Below are 18,586 nucleotides of genomic sequence, written 5' to 3'. Positions count from 1 at the left end.
AAGGTAATGGGACTCAGAAGCAGTTTTTCCCCAGGAAAACATCCCACAAGTGAAAATGCTTCCTGAGAGGGGAGATTGTAGAAGCTAGAGGTCTGGGTTCACTCTTGATTCAATGAATAAAATACTTATTGAGTGCCTACTATGAATCCAGCAATGCGCTACAGGGGATTCAAAACCACAGAATCATAGATTTAGGGCTGGATGGACCTTCAAAATAATCTAGTCCAAGCTCATCATTTTACAGATGAGCAAGCTGCAGCCTAGAGAAATGAAATGATTTTCCCAACCTCACTAGCATCAAACTCAGGACCTCTCATCCTAAACCCAGGGGCTTTTCCCAGTGGTACCACCTGGTTCAAACTCACATAAGGATCAAGTGGCAAAGTCAGATTCCAATCCAGCATCTCCATCCAATTCAAAATCTAGCACTTTTCCCACTGCATCTCATGGTCTTAGCTCACAAGGAATTTCAAGCTCAGTTAAGGAGATAAGAAAGGATCCATGCAAATTCCCTAGCCATGCCAAGAAGATAGTAAGTGTCTAGTAAGTAGTATGTATAAGTCCTATGTTGGTTGAAGTGATTAGGGAAGACTGTCTTGGTGGGGAGGGAGGGGAGAGAGAGATTTGAATTAAGCCTTAAAAGAAAATAATAACAATAGCTGACATTCATGCATGATACTTTTATATGTTATCTCATTTCATCCTCACAACTGTGCAAACACTACATATGTTATCATTCCCAAGTTATAGATGAAAATTCAAGTCCAAAAAGATTAGCTGATTTGTCCATGCTTATCCAACTAGCGTCGGAGCAGGATTTCAATTCGAGTCTCTCTCAACTACAAGTCCAGGCCTCTTTCCATAATACACACTGCTTCCAGATGAGGGTTAGTGGGAGGAAGAGAGGAATGAAAGGTAGAAGAGAAGAATATTTCTGAACTCACACTCCCTTATGTCTCTGGAGTTGATGAGAATCCAGAAGGGTACCAGATATACAATTCTTCAAAAAACCAACCCAGATTGAGTTTCCAGCAGTGTTCTGAGATTACCAGTGTATAAAGGCTGAGATCAGGAAGAGATCAGGAAAGCACAAGAGTATTCCAAATCATTTTGTATGATCTTGTCTGAATTCTACAGTTCCAATGGGAACAGAAATGCCTAATAAGAACCTTGTAGTATCTGCTGGTAGCAACTTTGGTCATCTTGCTTGCTCTCAGACCTCCAATAGCCCCTCACTTGGAACAGAATCAAGTCTCAAGTCCTCTTCCTGTTATTCAGGCTGCTGCTTTTCCTCATCGTTCCCTAACCCTCAGGATAAATTGATAATCTAAGAAAGGTTAGCCCGTGGTGCTACAATCAAGGAAGAATAAGGAGGCCAGTGGCTCAAAGTGACAAGGAATCTCACCCTACAATGTCCTTAAGTATCAAATAGTTTAGACTAGCAAACAAAGTTGTCTTCCTTCCTTCCTTCCTTTCTTCCTTCCTTCTTTCCTTCCTTCCTCAAATTAACCCTAACCCTTGATTCTACCTCCCAGGCTAGACATTCCATTCTATTGGATGACAGGAAAAAAACACATTCAAAATACAGATATTTGGTGCTCACAAAGGGACTGTTTGTCTATAGAAGGTGAAGGATTCCATCTTGCCTGGTCTTCTGGGTAAACAAGCTAGCTACTTCTGTGTGAGGCAAACTCTTTTTACAAAACGAGCCTTGAATTACTTAAGCAGAAAGGCTGTGGTTGTGGGTATATGTAGGCTGTATTTTAGATTTATTAGTAAATCACAGTCCATACTCCCAAACCAACCAACTTCTCCCATCAGATACAATGTTTTATCCTTCTATTAAGCACAAAAATGTCACCCTTCATTACAAGTCTGGGGAAGCACGTTGACTAAGCAAATATGTAATTCTTAGGGTAGAAAGCAGAGTCCTGCTGGAAAAAGTATTAGAGTCAGAAGACCTGGATTCAAGTTCTAGCTCCAAAATTTCTTAGTGCAGTGACCAAGAGCAACCCATATCACATCTCTGAGCCTTTAGATAGTAAGGATAATAATACTTGTACCATCTGCCTCTGCCCCCCAATTATTCTGGAAAGTAATCTGAATTTATGCTGGGAAAGTAACTAAAATGACCCCATTTTCTTACTCAGAGACCCCACTATCTAGCACATACATCAGGAAAATTGAGGTTTGAAAGAAACATCCTACATACCAAAATATTCATAGCACTTTTTGTGGTAGAAAAAAACTGAAAACAAAGTAAATGTCCATTGATTGAAGAATGGGTAAATAAGTTGTGGTACATGAACATAATAGAATTACTGTACCATAAAGAAATGAATATGAAAAATGCAGGGAGGCATGGGAACTCATGAAAAGTGAAATAAACTGAATCAAGAAAAAATATATACATAAGGACTACAGAAATGTAACTGGAAAGAACAGAAAAAATCAAAACTGGACACTGTATGATTATAAGGACCAGCTTTGGCCCTACAGAAGAGATGTGAGAATCCACCTCCTTCCCTTCATTATAAACATAGGAGACTATGTAGGTGAAACATAGTACATACTTGACGGATAGATCCGTGGTTTTTGCGAGACTGCTTTTCTTTCCTCTTTTTTATTCTTTGCTGTAAAGGATGCCTATGCCTTTCCAACTAAGGGATAATGATACATGGGATAATGATGTATATATTCCCATATGGGAAATGAAGGTGAGGTAAACACAAGAGATCGATTTAAAAAAATAAAGTAAAATCTCAAAAAAAAAAATTTGTTCACTCTACCTAACTCTAATTGCAAAGTATGCTGCATATAATAAATAGAAATGATATAGATAAAATAAGGATAGCTTGGTTGGTGTAGTACATAGAGTGCTGGGAAGAGTCAGGTAGACACTGAGGCCAGAGTTTGAATCTGGCCTCAGATACTAGCTGTGTGACCCTGGGCGAGTAACTTAAACCTGTTTGCCTCAGGTCCTCATCTTTTTAAAAGATCTAGAAAAGGAAATTTCAAAGTACTCCAGCATCTTTGCCAACAAAACCTCAAACAGGATCATGAAGAGTCAGATAAGATTGAACGGCTGAATAACAATAGATAAAATATATTATCTTCATCTCAGATACGCTGACAACAGCCCCAAAACTAACCACTACACACCTACACACAGGGATGTGGAGATGAGGAAGAGGGAAGAAAGAAGATCCAAGAACTTGTCCAAAGGAAAAGAAATCCCTCACCATGCCACTGGATTTCTGGTAGAGTTCAGCTTCTTCGCATAGCTCCTGATGATACTTTGAAGTAGAAGGGAACTTCAGATTTCAGGGAAGGCCTTTTCCCTTGCCTTTATTTCCAACTTTGACAAAGACCTTTCCTTTTCTCCTCCAACACTCTGCTGCCCACCATAGGAAGAAGCTAGCCAGAGTTATTAACCTTTTCCCTGTTTACATCCCTGGGTCTGTCAAAAAATTTCTTAGGGACAATATCTTTCACTTCCCAAATCTAATGATAAACATGTTGGGATAGTGATCAGATCCACCTTAAGGTAGTCTGGAAATCAACAAGAAATATCAGTCTTCTATCTTATTGCTATGAATAGATGTTCCATATAGGGGTTCCTCCTTAGAGAGATCACATGCCAAAGCCAAAAGCTAAGTAATTCCCCCCATTAACAGACTCCAGGGAAGGCTGGGGGAATCCCACCAAGATGTTTGGCTCTCCCCCAGAATGGTAATTGACAAGTGAAGGATGGCTTCCCTAGGGGACAGCTCCCTGCCATGTGTCTCTCTTTTTCCTACCAGAGCTGGGAAACAGAGACCAGGAGTCCTGACTCCCATTATAACAGAGCCAGAGGCCACCCCCAGAGCCTTCAAATAAAGGCTTTTTTGAGTCCTAAGTCCCTCAGGGTTCCTAGAGCTCTATGCCTCTGGACCCTTGGGTCAGGAAATTCTCCCCAGATCTGTTTTCAACTCCCACAGCCTGGACATATAACAGCCCTTAAAGGAGAGGTGAGGGATCACATCCCAACCATGAAGAAATGGTTCACTAGACCACAGAATCCAAGTGAATGTGCCAAAAGAAGGAGTAGACTTGTAGGTCTGAAGGAGGAGACCTCAGTCAAGGGACCTAGTACACTCCTTTCTCCTTCTCCTAGACTTTTAGAAGTGGAAGAGGTGTTAGATGTCCTCTAATACAACCTCCTCATTTCTATAATTGAAGACACTGTGGTTCAGAGTCACACATGGTTAACAGCGGTGCTTTTTCTGTCACATCATACAATTTATCTAAGTCTTATCCATCCTTCAGGGCACAGCTCAAGTTCCATCTCTTCCTTGAAGCCTTCATAGCTGCAGCCCACAGTGATCTCTTTGTGTCTCTCCCTCATTCTCCCGCTCACTGTCTCTGTCTCTCTCCTATTAACTCATAGTCAGGACTTCAAAGAGAAGCCACAAGGAATAATGGAAAGCACTGGATTTGAATCCAGACCCTGATCCCTACTAATCATGTGGCCTTAGACAAGGCACTTTACCTTGCTGGGACTCAGCTTCCCCATTTTTTTTAATGACAGGATGATCTCTAAGGTCCTTTCCAACTTTCTGTGATACTAAGTTAACCTTTCCTTATTCTTTATTTGTCTCAAACTGTACACTTCTTGGAAGCAGAGCATTTGTTTTCATTTGTATTTTCCACTCTGTTGATCCCCAATACAACGCAGAACATAGATCAGATGCTCAAAAAAATACTAATGTTGACTAATTGATACTTTGTGGACTCATATTTTAAGTATGGCTAAGTTTTCTTCCTTCCAACATGGAGCCCTCTGTTTCTCTGAGTCTCTATTTCCCCCTCTCTAACTTGAAACCAATGCTAGTAATCTACATGGTAAGCAGAGCAAACAGGAGGTTGTCCCTTCTGAGCATGCCCTGAGAGAATCTCAGGTGATTTATTTCAACCCCAATCCAAATAATAAATTCCATATGAAACAATGACAAGTGGTCATTCAGCCTCCATAATGGGGGGAGAGGACTCACAAGCCAGGAGGTCACCAATTCCATTCTGAGACAGTTCTAATTGTTAAGAAACTTTTCAAGAGACTCCTAGAAATAGCACTCCCCCAGAGCTATCTCTGGAACCTTAATTCCAGTTCTGCTGGTGAACTATGAAATGAATCAACATTGAGAAACAAGGATGTCCGAAACATGCCCCTTGCCTTTGAGATGAAATCATGAAGCACAAACCATGATCTCTCACTGAATGACCCTCACTTAATGTCACTGTCAGAGACAGAATCTTAGGTAAAATGAACCATAGGTTTGGTTGAGTGTGTGATCCTTTAAAAATACTTAATTTAAGGATTTCCAGATGATCCATTTTAAAGCTCCACTGTTCACAAGTAGCCATTACCCCCAGTATCTCCAATTCTCTTACCACTCTGCTTGTTGTGGTGGAATTCATCAATCACACCACATCCCTATCTAACTTCATAGAAATCAAAAGTAGATTTTCCTTTAGATAAGGTCACTTAGCCCTCACTTTACCTCTCTAGATACTGATTTTTCCTCCTTTTACAAGAGAAGAAATACTTTCAACTAGTTCAGACAAAGGGACTGGAAGTAGGAGGAAGAGGAAGCATCTAGCAAAGCTATCTGAGATCAGGAGGAAACTTTGTCACTTAATAAAAGGGTAGCGGTTGTGGGAGCCAGGGGATCTGAGTTTGAGTTCCATCTCTGACACTTATTAAAATGTGACCTTGGGCTAGTCTCTGAACATCACTGAGCCTCTGTTTTAGCATCCGCAAAAACACTCGCATTAACCTTACAGGGTTGTTACAAATCTTAATGTGCTATATAAATATGAATTGTTTTCAGTGTTATTGCTTGAGTCATACAAAGCTGAGGAAGTGTCCATCTTTATTAAAAAGTGGTATTAGACCTGCTTTGAGGAATATTCCTGAAAGGTCATTTGGTCTCTGGACTGTAGGATCCCTGCTATGTGCTAATCTGGGAAGGAGAGACTTTCAAAGAGGTTGAAAGCCAGTTTACCTCTCATTCCAACCACTATCCTCTCTCATAAGACCCCACATATTACATTGGCAGCCATTATATCCTGGCAGCCACTTAGCCAACAACACACTCTCATGGCTTTGATAGGGGCTCCCCAGCTTGGGTAAATACAAATTTATACAAAGACTGAACCAGTAAATTAAAAATATGGAAAATGGGAGGGGAGGGGGGACTCCGTAGAAATCATCCTGTCCAATGATGACATTTTACAAACGAAGTGACATCTAACATCAAGCATTCATTATTAATGAAAAATTGTTCATGGGGTAAAGAACTTTAAAGTTTACAAAGGACTTTTCCCATAACAGCCTATGAGGTAGGCTGCACTGGGATTATTAGTTCCATTTTACAGATGAAGAGAGGACACCTCCAAATTTGAATGACTTGTCCATAGTTCCAAAGCTCAGAGATGCCTGATCCAGGAATTGAATCCAGGTCTCTTGACTCTAGGTCCAATGTTCTCCTCATTATATCATATTACAGCTCTGCTGACATCCCAGTGTCCTAGGAGGGTGATGGCCAAGAGTGTTGCCGGTAATTTTTGTTCTTTGTGGCAAAGGCCAAGAGGGATGGGGGTTGGCCTTAATAGACTGTCAGGGACCACCCCATAAAGGAACTTAGCCTATAGTTAAACCTGTATGTGCCGAGTCACTGACACTGGTTACCAAGAATTTGGTTTAACCAATATGCCTTCAAATGCAAAAGGAACACAGTCATTTAACAAACCTTTATTAAGTACCTGAGTGCACAGCACTGTGGTAAGCACTGCTGAGCAAACAAATTCCATACACTGTAGGACCTACAGGATAAAAAACTTAAGATTTGCTAGTTACTTAAGGTTTACCAAGCACTTTTCTCACAACACAAATTATCTGCTGTCTCCTCTAATTAGAATGGTAACAGAGATTATCTCAATTTTCTATTTGTATCCCCAGTGCATACGTAACACAGTGCTCAGCACATATTAAGCTCCCAGTAAATACTTCTCCATTCCGTTTTGTAGATGAGAAAACTGAGGGTGCAAGAGATTAAGTGGTTTGCCCATGTTCATACAATTGTAATGCGGAAGAACCAGGTCTCTTGGCTCTAAATCCAGTGTTCTTTACTCTTCAAGAACTGCTAAGGTTGTAGGGGAAAGGAAAAACAAAGATAAATGAATTCTAACTTAACAAAAAAACTACACTCTATTTCATTGTCCCCCATCAAACTCTGGTCACCTCAATTAGCACAAAACGCTAATCTCACTTTCAACTTTTCCCTCTCTTCTTCTCACTCAGTATCATTTCCCTCCTTTAAAACTGCTCAAGACCTATCTCCAATGCTTAGCAACATGTGCCTAGCACAGAGGCACTCTTAATAAATGCTTGTTGACTGAGGAAACCCGCTCAATTATGGTTACTCCAGTATTCTGTACCTCCTTTCCCACTGGTTTAGAAACTTGATACATTTGTTTGCACTTGTTCTAAGTGAACTTGTGTATTTTTCATATGGAAAAAGTACTGGGTTTGTCATCAAACTGGAGGTTTAGATCTGGGTTTTGTCACTACTGGTATGACCCTTTGCAAATCACTCTGGGCCTCAGTTTCCTCATCTGTAAAATGCAAGTTGGACTAGATGACTCCTATGGTCCTTCTCAATTCCACAACTAAGAGACTGTGTTTATGTATGTCTAGTTTGCCCACTTGATACTTTCTTCCTCTTTCTTCACTGTAGCATTTATTAGGCAAGAAAGTACAGTGTTCAGCTTTTGGTGGTGCTGTGAACAGGGAAGGGACCAAAAACCAGGGCAGTGAGACAGATAGAAGAGAAACAAAGAGCCTGGATGGATAATAAACCAACTACCATCTGGAATGACCAAGAACAAGTTTCACAGAACCACAGAATCTGAATTGGAAGGGATTTTAACAGTGAGACAAACTCCACCAGTGAAGCCATACAAAGGCTCATAATACCAAGGGGCAAAGTTCACAGGAATTCTGGCCACTGTTGCTCCTTCCCCACACCCAGAAAAGCACAAGTATGCTCAAGTTTCCCTCACAGGTCACCTGAAAAATGCTGATTGTCCTCAAGGGAAGTCGCTCCAGATGGAAAGTTGACTGAAGGAAGGGATTTGCCAGAAATGGGATGAGGGAGGCTGGGGTAGGGTGTGATTGAAGCCAGGGGTATTTGGAAGGAGAAAAGATACTATTGAGGTGGTAACAAAGCATTCCCATTGCACAGTGACCCACTGATTTTTACTCCCTGTTCCCAATGACCTGGATTTGGCACAGGCAGGGCCTTCCTCTGACACTGGTCATTGGCACTGCTTCTGCTGAGCTGTATTGCAACTGGTCATGTTAATATTAAATAGCAAAACTAACCGTTACTACCATCACCCAATCTGGCCCCATCCGAACCCTCTCGAGTCTGGTCAGGGCGCCGGGGCCAGCTGCTTTTCCCTACATTCCAGCCAAAAATAATACCAGAATGGAGCTGTTTGGTGGAGACTTAATCTAATCTTCATTGCTTCAGTTTTAAAATATCCTGCCCGGTTTAGGGTTTCTGATTACACACAGGGATGTGTTTTTAGTGAGATGGGTCTTAGCAGAAACGTCCTTCTTGTAATTAGAAACCCAGGCGAGCCAGCCCTGCTGTGCAGCATCCAAGCCAAACACCAGATCCCCCAGAAGACAACACGTTTGCAACAAACTCTTCCCAGGCCCTATTTGCTGGCGTTCTTGGTTCTCCTAACTCATGAAGATTCTGGAAACCCAGAAAAGTTTCACCAAAAGTATCATGTCCTGCAAATTATATGAGTTCCTCCAACAAACCAAACTGTTGCTCCTCCCTTCTCACAAGTTTTCAAAATGGAGACAAAAGTGAAGGCAAGAAGGTTGGAAAAACACATGGTAAATCCTTCCTCATCCCCCTTAAATATATAAAGGACAAAGAAAAAGTTGTTACAGTATTTCTATGGGGGACATCCCTCCCTAACTCAGAATGCCTTATGAAGTAATAGATTTGCAGGAGCTAAAAAAAAGGCATTTCTAATCTGGTTCCATAGATTATTTTAATAAGCACAGGTGATTTCTCAGGTATTCTGACCAAATCTACTTTCATTTGTCAGCATAAAAACCTCCTAAGCGAGGTACAAAGTAATGATCAGGAATAGGAACATAGAGTTGGAAGAGACTTCAGAAATCCAGTCTGCTCATTTTACAGAAGGGGAAGCTGAGGTTCAGAAGTGACATGACTTGCCCAGGGTCACAGAAATAGTAAGTGGCAGAGCTGATCCTAAATTCAGTTTTCTTTTCACCGTACCAGGTACAAAGGGAATGTAGGGGATTAGCATCTCCGCTCTTCCTTGATTGCCCCTTTCGATATCTGATGAGTGGCTTTCAAATCCTTGGATTCAAAGGAAGGCATTTCAGTTCCTTCTTCAAAGTATAAAAAACAACTCCTTAAAGTCGTGGGGAATTAATATTGGCCAATCCCAGAAGGAAACCACACATACCAATTAATGCAGCTCATGGGCTCAGACACTTGTTCCCATTTCTTTTATTAGTTAGCTTGGATACAGTGCTGTTTGAGGACAAAGCATCCCTTCCATGTTTATTAGCAAGTCCTCACAACAACCCTGTGAGGTAGGTATATGGAATTCATCCCACCTTATAGATGAAAAATCTGAGGCCCAGAGTAATGCAACCTAGTAAGAGATAGGAAAGCTTAAAATTCCCAGGTTCCTACACTTTTCATTATAAACAAAGCTCATCTTCCATGCACTGCCAGCCTGTCTTCTATGACCACCTCCACCCCCCACTGTTCCTTCCCAAACCTCACCAGGTATTTGTTTTAATTAAACACAATTAAACACCATTTGGCAGTACAACTTGGGCAGAGAGATGCGATTTTAGCTCCTCCCTAAAAAGTCAGCCTTTCAATATCATTCAATCTTCAGTAAGTCATGGATTTTATATGAAGTGTTTGTATAAGCCATAGCATGTCTGGCAAAATACAGGGCTAGCAGCAGCTTCTGAGGATTTCATTTTCCAAAACTTCTTTCACTTTTCTTCTTTTTTCTTCCTTCCTTTAATTTGTCCCTCCTCATACTTTGCTCTGAATTTCATTTGATCCACACTTTTCTTCACATCCCCTCCATCGTCACCTCTAACAATTGCATCACACATTTATATATATAAATATCTTACAGCACAGCCGTCCTTGTGAGGCACAGCCTAGGAAACAGGAAAACTCAATAAAGTGCTTCTCACCCTCCTCAATTGGATATACCAAAAAAAAAAAAAAAAAAAAAAGCCTGGATTAACAAATCAGAAACAAAGGACAGAAATTGAGGGGCAGTTTTCAGAAGGATGGAGGTGAGAGTTCAATAGAGGGCTGGGAAATTTAGAAACATGTTGGAAACCTATACATTTTATACGTTGTTTCTTTAATAAAGCATACTTGATGGCTAACAACTTCATACTAATATTAAATTGCAAACTTTTAAAAAATCTAATTTGTCTCTGTTCTGTTACTGTTTACTTAGTGCATTTCATTCACACTGAGGAAACCAAATTGATCCATTTGTTTTGGTTCATAAAGCAAGTTGAGAAAAGGGGCCCTTTAAAATGGGTAATTCTGCTTTCTAGGCATGCATTGGTCCCTAATGAGTTACAGCACCAGGCTGAAGATGGACACTGTAGGAAAAAAAATGTTAACCTACAATCTGGCACACCCATAAACATCAAGGCCAAGGGAGAGGTATGTTTCCAGTTAAGTTAGAACTTCATGAATTCAGGATTCTCCATTCACAAGACAGTAATTCTCCTTATTTCATCACTAACTTACTTCAAATGTGTTTATACAATTTATTGCTACTGAACTTCCAGGCAACTGGTGTAGAGTTAATGAAACCCAGCTTGGAGAAGCTTTGAGCTTTAAACGAGTAACCACAGTTTAAATGGTTATGACATGCGGTCAAAGCCACAGCCCAGCCGGCTGCAGTTTCTGTGTTAGGAGCTAGTCAAAAAAGTTGTAATCTTGCCTTTTGTGCCAGCTAAACAGAAAAAAGAAAAATAGCTCAAAGTCAGTCTACCGTACATAGTCTTTCCTTGTTTTGCTTGCATGTCATTTTTAACATATTCACCTTCCCAAATTGATAGGTTTTCCTCCCTAATTTCCACTCCCCACCCGGCAAGTCAGTGTTTTAGGGGGCCCCCAGAATTATTTAGCAATATTATTTGAAATAGGTTTGGATTTGGAATAATAAAAATGTCAGGCACAGCAACAGCTACCCTGGGAAAAAACAACCCCAACTGACATTTTAAAATGTCTTAGGAAAGTCTCACGTCCACAGAGGGATCTGAAAGAAGACTGAAAATCATCCACAAGTCTTGTTCACCTAAAAACTGACTTTTATTTTACTCTCACCACTAACCACTGGAGTTCTCTCATCCTTCTCTTCCTCCCCCCCCCCCCCCCCCCTCCATTCCCCCTTTAATCTCTTTCCATTTTGGAGCTCCAGTAAGCTCCCTCTTGTTAAAAAGAAACATTTTGGGAAGGGTAAAAGGTAGGCACTGGACTCCGCCACTGCAACACAATAAAAACCTCCTTTCAAAGCAGCACTTTCATTAACTTAAAGCAATCTATAGACTTAAAAGCAGAGAGCAGTAAACTCTCAGAAAGGATCATAAAACAGCCAGGCTCAAGTTGGGTACACTTCAGTGCAATTTGCACGATGCATTTTACTGCTGAGAGGTGGTTGGGCTGCTCTCCTTTAACCCTCTGTCCCTTATTCTGAAGCAAACTTTCTTTCTCTCCCCTTGAATTCCTTTCTCTAACACAATGGATAAACAGTGACTGGGGGACCTTCCTGGGGTCATGTCTCCCTCCCCCTAGTGCCCCTCTCAGCAGGAGAGAACGCATACACATTCCAGGCCAGGAAAACAACAGGAGAGAAAGCCCCCCCATGTCTAGCCCTGCCTCCTGCTTCTACTCATTGATCCTCAGGCTGCCTGCCGAGTTCTTGGGCTGGTTTGGAAATGGAAGGAGAGCCAGATTTCGAGTTTGGGATTTGTTTGCCCATCTCAAAGGACATTTCATGTCACCACCTCGCACACAGATGCTTTAGGATTCATCTTTCCTTTCTTCTGGACCTAGGGACTTAATCTTTGCACCTCCTCACCCCAGGATTCTACAGGGAGAAGGGAGGATGGAGTTAGAGAGATTAGAAATACTTCCCCTCTCCAAAGGTCCTAAGGGCTGAATCCGACGCCCAATTCGCCAGATTGGACACCCTGGGTATTTAATGCTTAAAAACTATTATTTCACGGACTTAGAAAGCTAACTTTAAGTGGTCTAAACCTGCTCAAAATTTGAAGCTATCTTGAAATCAGTTGACTGGAAATTATGAAATGATAAAAAAAAAAAAAAGTCAACAGTAACGACCCGGCAGTGTTTCAAAAGGAGACTCCATAGATTTTTGTTGGATTGAACTGTTGAAGCAGTCGCGTAATCGAGTGGGGTTTGACTCAAAGTCAGTCTACCATCCATAGTCTTTCCTTGTTTTGCTTGCATGTCATTTTTAACATATTCACCTTCCCAAATTGATAGCTTTTCCTCCCTAATCTCCACTCCCCACCCGGCAAGTCAGTGTTTCAGGAGTGGTTCAGGATTACCCGGTTGGGTTAGGTATACGAGGAAGGGGGGTGGAGGGGATGCAGAAAACCTGCCCTGTGAGAATAGAGTTCGGAGAGAGTATGGCTGCTGTGGGATGAGGGACAATTATAGAGGAGAAAGCTTCTGGCGTCTAGTATCCCCATCCAGATTCGCAGCCCAGTATCTCAACCGCAGCTTCGGAATTAGCCCTGCAGTCCAATCAGACTTCTGAATCACAAATCCTGCATTCCAAAAGCACGTTAGCACCCCAGCTACAGTTTTCTAGCCCCAGTTCAAGCTTCCAGAATGTACCAAAGCCCCCCATTCCCCTAATACACGCGAAAAGCTGACCCCAAATCCTTTCACTGCGTAGACTGAAAAGCGCCTCAGGGACTAGGTCCGTCCAGCAGCGCCAGTACCCTCGGATCTACTCCTGAGAGTAAGGAGCTAAGCTGACCCTTTCAAATTTGTTTAAGACTCAACCCAACCCAAGACTCTGGAAATAGGCCAGTCTCAGTCTGTTTTCCCCACAGAGTCGGAGAATCTTTCACCCCAGCCCCGGAGTCCTTAAGTTCCAAAATCGTCTTGCCCAACACAAGGATGCTGCGTGAACCCGAGATAAGGGCGAAGAACAACCAGAAACATGGATTCATCAGTCGTGGGGCGCGAACAACTACTTTCATTATGTCTCAAAAAATGTTTTTTTCTACCTACCCCAATGGCAATGAGACTCCACGATAGTCTCAAACTCCCGACCCCAAAGGGCAATTTCCAGTGGTAGTCTCAAACTCAAAATCAGCCTTGATCTTATTTCCACATCTTAAATTCAGACCAAGTCTTCCTCCGACTTCGATTCAAAATGTGTGGAGGACCCAAATCTAAATTCGGCCCAGTCTTCCAACTCAAATCTCAAATGCGTTTTCAATCTTCCAGTCCTTACCCCAACCTCCAACTTTGGCCTAGGTCCTACCACTTCAATCCCAATGAAACCGTGGTCTTTTAACCTTAATCTTATATTCAGCCCCAGTCCTACAACAACCCTGTAGCGGCCCTACAACGCTAATTCTTTATCGGAGCTGGTTCGATACCCCAACTTCCAGTCCCGATCTTCCTCTAGTGTGGGAAGTGCAACGAGCGGCCCTCGGTCTTGGCTACCGTGCCACACCGAGAAGGGCAGGCCAGTTCGGCTCCTATCTCCACAGAGACTGGGAGGTTGCTACGCCTAGCCCAGAGGGAGCGCAAACTTTGCGCAGTGGACTGGAAAGGAACCCATCACCACTCTCCCCGCTGCTGTCTCCTGGGGCACCCCCATCCTTCCCCGGGGGCCACAAGGGTACGGGTCCCTAGTCTTCCTTCACTCACTGGAGGGCAAACTCCCCACTCTCTTCGGAGGACCCCCGCTCCCGCTAGCAATTCGCGGTGAGCCTTCGACATCACTGATCCCGCTTCTCCCCCGGTCCAGAGACTCTCCGGCTCCTTGGAGCCTAGTTTTCTTGCCCCACACAGCGTTGATCCCCTAGTCTCACGAATACCAAGCTCATCCCTCCGCAACCCTCCACCCCATTTCCTGACCCTGACACACAGACCTCTACCCCCTCTTCGATTTTTCCCCTGCTTCTAGGGTCCAATCCCGAAACACCTCGGGCTGCTAGACTCCGAGAACCCGGCCCGAATCTTCTCCCAGTCACGCAGCCGAAGCGAAACCCCGCCTGGTGGAGCCGAGTAAACGCCAGCCCGAGACGCTTCCCCAAGCTCGGAAAACGCCAGTGCAGGGCCGGACCTCGGCGAGGAATGCTGAACCCAGAGCCGCCTCCACCCGGTTCCCCAGACTCAGCCACAGCTCCCAATTGTCCAAAACGATCCCCCAAAGCCCCAGATCCTCAACTCCTGGCCCTTTGCTCTAAAATGCCAGCCTGCCCGCCCACCCCCACCCCACAGTTGTCCTTAAAGTGACGCTCCACCCACCCCGCCAGGCTCCTCGAACCCTGGGACAATGCGTACGGGGGGGCAAGCGGCCCCGAGCAGCCGAGGTTGAGGTACTAACGGCTGTGGCGGCGCCCCGAAAGAGAGCTTAGCCCGGCCCAATGCACGGTGCAGGGAGCGCGGTTCCTAGCCACCTCCTTCCCCCGCAGCCTCGCCAAGGTTCCGCGTTGTCTAGCTCGTCTCAGTCCTTCCCCCTGCTCCTCTCCTCTCTCCACGCTCTCCTTGTCTCTCCCTTCTCCGCTGCCTGCTTCCCTCCTCCCTACTGCCTGCCTCGCTCTCTCCTCCCTGCTTCCTCCCTCTCTCCCTCTCTCCTCCTTGCCCTGTCGCAATGAATAATACTCTGGCTTGGGGACTGGAATAAAACACACGCGCTCTGAGGCAGCCGCCCGCAGCAGCAGCAGCAGCCGCCGCCTGCAAAAGCGTCTCTGACATGGAAATGAATGACAGCTTACCTGATGCCAATCTTCATCAGACTGACACCGGCGTGACAACACAGCCTATACTTCCCAGCACTGCTCTGGACGTCAGCAGCACAGGGATCCGCCCCCCGGAGCCCCCCCCTCCTCCTTCACACACACCTCCCCTATCCCCACTCCCCCTTCTCTTCCCACCCCCCATCACCCCCACCCACTCCAGGCCCCAGCAGCATCCAAATAAGAGGAGCCGCCAGGGTGTCTCCCTCTACTGGAAGCTTTTCAGAGACCAGACTGACTATTGCTTGCTCCTTCCTGTCTCTACCATGGAAGGCAAGGAACAGTGTTTTAGAAAAAGAACATTTGCAGATTCTGGGAGATCTAGGCGAATTAGGAGATCTAGGACATCCATCCAAGCTGCTCATTTACAATTTACCACCTCCTACATCCTACTGCCTTCCCTCCCCTCACCTTTGGATTCTTGGAAGAAAAAAGTTGAGGCAGACCTCCATGAAACCTAGGAGAGGATTGGGTAGCTTTTAAATTTTTCCATGGACCCTAGGAAAAGAACTGCACGGAAAATCACAAAACTTAGCGCAGACTAGAAATCCTCCCCATCCTTCATTCCTCCTTGTCTGGCCTAATTTTTATGATTACATTTGAATAATTCTCATTACCCTAGCCCCATAAAAGGTGTTCAGTTATTAGGATTTCTTTCTTGGGGAGGGTGAAGACATATGTAGATTCATCATGTTGGGGAGGAGGAAGCCGGGAGATGCATAAAAGCTTTTATAGGCTTTGCCGATGATTCAGCTCTTTGCAAATGTATGCCAAGCTTGTTCATCATCTACTGCTATTTTCATTATAAAAAAAAAAAAGTCTTCAGTAAACTATTTGAGTTCAGATGATAAGGAGTGTTGCCATTGGCTGGCTGTTTCAAGCTGGGTCTCCCAGGAAGACTTCAACACAAAGAGGAATTTGGTCCCTCAAATACCTGTTATAGAGACAGATAAATGCATACATGCGACACACATGTACATGAATGTGCATATGCACTTCTGTAAGGTAGCAATCTTCCTTATATAGGCACCGACAAGCACTAGAATGCTTATGGAGCCTGTTTTACTCTGTGATCACCAGATTTCTGTTTCTGGTACAAGTCAGAACCTTGAAGTAGGGATGTATTATGATCTAAACCCCAGGGATTAGTACTTGGTACCCCTCCAGACTGTGAAAAGCCTCACTGTGGAACAGTTCCTATCTGAGCAGGGAATGCTGAAAATAAAATTTAGCTAACTAAGCCTAATCTATAGTCCAGCATCTTAACAGAAAATCACCCAGGAAACCAAGAGCTGGACCTTTAAATGAATAGCTTCCTAGGCCTTTTCCATTCTTCCACCAACATCAATCCCCTACAGCACCCAAGAACAAGGAAAATCAGTTTTCTGTAAATCAGAGGAGAAAATTGAAGCTTCTATCCTACCCCAAAGCATACCTAGTACCCTTCAGTTACAGTAACAGTTACCTTTCAGTTACTCTCTCATGAGTTACAACAGACAACACACCTCTCCCCACAAGACTGTACTGCTGCCTGTTAGAGAACTGAGTTCTCTCTATTTGAGGATGTTAGAAAAGTATTATGTGTTTACTTTACAGTCTCTGATCTTTAAGTTAGAGAACCAGATTTGCAATATAAGTAGCAGTGTGATTATTATAGTAATAAAAGTACCCTTATCTTTTTTTACTGTAGCAATAAGTTTCCTAATTCTCTGACTGAGAGGCACAAAGTCAGATTGTTACAAAACGTAGAAGAAGCCCTTAAGTTCATGTTAAAGGTGAGAGAATATTTGTTGGCTTTTGTCCATAGAGGGTTTTCACTCTTAACTACTACTGTGGAGGATAAATTGCTATATCCCCCAGTTAAAAGGAAAAACCACACTGGATATAAATACTTACCCCCATTAGAAAGGTGCCTGTGAGTCAGCTGTAAATTCCAATACAGACACCAGCCAGGCATTAATGATTCACACATGTCACATCATTCACTTTCTGAAATCAAGTTTGATGTCCAAGTTTTTCCTGACATATGAAACCAGGGACCACAAACTGCTATTTACTGATTTTCCTTTAAAAACTGCCACCTGTACCTTTTAAGTGCATAAAATTATATGCTGTTTTATACCAATGTATTTTGTATTGATTTTTATGTTACAAAAAGTAGAGGATGGTTTATTGGAATGCAAACATACTATTTATTGTTCAAAGTTTTGATCTACTTTGACATCAAATCAACAAATGTTTCTTGGATCTTGTAGGAGATACAAAGGAATGTAAGATCCAGGCCTTATGAAAAAGGAATTTATAATCTAGCTGAGGAAATGGCATTTACACCAAAAAGTTAAATAACAATCTAAGAGTTAAACCAGAGAAAATGCACAAATGTAAGAACTGTCATAGAAAGTACATGATTGACAAATTGACAATTGTTGATTGACATTGACAAATCAAGTACACGAATTGACATGACAAATGAGTGGTACAGATAGGAAATGTCAGAAGTACAGAGGAGGGACAGATCACTTTATACTCTTCCTATGTTAGCTCAGGTCTATAATTCTTATTTAAATTAAAATCTCTTGAAGGGCAGAAACTAGATTTATGAATAATTGTTTGCAGTGGGTATTTGTGACCAGCAGGGAAAGGTGAGACTATAGAGAATGGGAAATAAGGGGAAAGTAGAAGACAGCCCTCCTTACCCAGACTTTTCAACTCCCTATCTCTCTGGGAGCAGCTGGGGTTATTGATGGGTAAGAGAACCAGGTCTAAAGAGGGAGACTTCTTCCTGATTAAGGGTATGAGGGTTAGTCACATCCCCAGTTTGTATTTTAATTTTCCCCTTTGGGAAAATCTTCATGAAGTGAATGAGATGGGAATGAGTAGCAGAAGCTTAAATCTCTTGTACAACCATGGCTCCAGGCTAATGTTCTAAACTAGAAATTAGGATGCATGAGTCTCACGTGGTACCCTGTATCTCCAGGTAATTTTGGGAAAGCCTCTCACTCTACCCATCTTACAATATTAAAAACACTTGTCATCTAGCTATACTATAGGGACTTAATTGGACCATGTCTCTAATATGCTTTGAGCTTCTCCAAAATAGGAACACAATCATGGCAAGGATATGCATGAAAAGACCTTCTCTCTTGTATTGGAGGAAATATCTTGAGTAACTCGAACTCCTCACATCCTCCCCTAGTATACATACACAACACACATATAGTATATTGCCCCCCCCCCCACACACACACTGTACCTCAAAAATGCACCTTGCTTAACTGCATACAGTTTTCCTACCCATATACACATTATTACACGCAAGAGAAGTGGTTTCCTCCTGTCTCTTCTCTGCGCCAGATTTCTTCTTTGGATCAGCTCAAAATGAGAATCTTTTGGGGGAGATAGCCCTCTTACACCAGTAGACCTTTACAG

The 18,586-nt window shown here is 43.0% G+C and overlaps 1 protein-coding gene across 3 annotated transcripts in view; it reads right to left on the bottom strand.

The window, feature by feature from the left end:
- The window catches only part of PKNOX2 (PBX/knotted 1 homeobox 2), a 341,067-nt gene extending 325,822 nt beyond the window's left edge, over positions 1 to 15,245 (bottom strand). For 2 of the 3 annotated variants that reach the window (XM_072611459.1, XM_072611460.1), the window contains exon 1: positions 15,137 to 15,225. The gene's annotated coding sequence lies outside the window, so the exon portion shown is untranslated. Of the gene's footprint in view, positions 1 to 15,136 lie in introns of all 3 variants that reach the window. The other variant, XM_072611458.1, reaches the window with a different exon arrangement.
- Between the last annotated feature and the right edge of the window lie 3,341 nt (positions 15,246 to 18,586).

Source organism: Notamacropus eugenii, chromosome 5 (assembly GCF_028372415.1).
Source record: "Notamacropus eugenii isolate mMacEug1 chromosome 5, mMacEug1.pri_v2, whole genome shotgun sequence".
Classification (NCBI taxonomy): domain Eukaryota; kingdom Metazoa; phylum Chordata; class Mammalia; order Diprotodontia; family Macropodidae; genus Notamacropus; species Notamacropus eugenii.
This window is presented reverse-complemented; position numbering and strand designations above follow the sequence as displayed.